Below are 1788 nucleotides of genomic sequence, written 5' to 3'. Positions count from 1 at the left end.
TATATACAGTAGAATAAAATAAAATAAATATACAATAAGATAAAAATAGAATACAAATACAAATACTATATACAACTGAGTAAAAATACAACGATGACAGAAAGGATTATTACACTTAGTATTATTGCATATGTATGGATGTGTGTGCTTGATCAGTTAAAGTCTTTATTATGGAGTCTGACAGCAGTGGGGATGTTTCATTATCTGAATAATGTTTCATTATCTGAATAAATCAACCTTTGATTTTGTTTCTTGAGCATGAAGAATATTTTTTCAGTGCTTCAGCAGCTGAAGGAGACTGACCAATCAAAGTGCAGATGGGCGTGTCCTACAAATGAAGGTAAGTGACACTTGGGCTGTGAATAGACTGGTGCTTATCCACTTGCTCAAAACACTTTGTACAACTTGCCTCATTCACCTAAATGCTTTCCAACAGTGCTCATATCCTGCCAATATAAATGCAGGAAAGCAGCTGTATGGTTACAGCGATGTTGTGTGTGGGTGACACGCTTCCTTCCTGCACATAAAATAGGAGGTACATACGCTATATGGTGATGTAATCACGTAGAGCTTTAAGTTGCCTGATGACCTCATCGTTTCAAAAAGAAAAATCATTTTAGGAAAGAAAAACCACACAAAACACCAAAGTGTTACCAATGATTACAGAGATTGAATTATTTGTCCATGGAAACAGAATTTATCACATGGATTTAAATGGCACACATTGGACTTTTAAACATTTTTTTCGTTCAAGCACAGATCTCCTTTGCTTTGTCTGTGAACACAGACTGCAATAATGAAGACGCAGCACTATTTCTGAAGTGTCTCCCTTTTATTTTCTTCCCCCATTCCACAGATCTGAAACTCATACTTACCTCTAAGCCTAGCACGTGTGTCTAACTCTAACTGCCGGAGGATACAGGCACAGACAGAACAAGCAGCGATGCTAGGCTGAGCCACAACGTCTTCCAGATCAAATTCCATTTTTTAAACTGAGGCCAGAGAAAAAAACAAAATCAGTGAAAGGCGACAATCGTAGAAAACATTTAAATAGAAAACACACAGAGGCTTCATTTGGAAGACAGACTATCTCTACTTTTTGAAGATTTTAAGATATAGTTAGGGCTGGATCAGGTGACCCCAAATCCTCCTTTAGTTGTAGGCTGTTGGGGGATTCCCATGATGCACTGGGTGTTTCTTCTTCACTCACTATATGTTAATAGACCTCTCTGCATTGAATCATACTTGTTACTTGTACTCCCCAACTAATCACAGCAGATGGCCCCGCCCCTCCCTGAGCCTGGGTCTGTCGGAGGTTTCTTCCTGTTAAAAGGGAGTTTTTCCTTCCCACTGTCGCCAAAGTGCTTGCTCACAGGGGGTCATATGATTGTTGGGAAGTTCTCTTTATTATTGTAGGGTCTTTTTCTTACAATATAAAGCTCCAGAAGGGAACTGTTGTTGTGATTTGGCTTTATACAAATATAACTGAATTGAACTAAACTGACAGTGCTCTTAACTAAAACAAAATACAAGCCAAATATCATGAAAGGGCAGCTGTCACAGAAAAACATCAGTGAAGGCGCCCCATCTGTCTGCTGGTTCTACCTCATCATCAGATTCATGGAGCAGAGCAGACCGTTTTATTTTTGCCTCTGTATTCATCACCAAAATGTCCTCTGCTGTTTGCTGGTGTGTTAAGGAAAAATATACACGCCACCAACACACACACACACACACACACACACACACACACACACACACACACACACACACACACACACACACACA

The sequence above is a fragment of the Haplochromis burtoni genome, unplaced genomic scaffold (genome assembly GCF_018398535.1).
Source record: "Haplochromis burtoni strain Fernald_Lab_line unplaced genomic scaffold, NCSU_Asbu1 Contig_231, whole genome shotgun sequence".
NCBI classification, from domain to species: Eukaryota; Metazoa; Chordata; class Actinopteri; order Cichliformes; family Cichlidae; genus Haplochromis; species Haplochromis burtoni.
Note: the sequence above shows the minus strand (reverse complement) of the source record.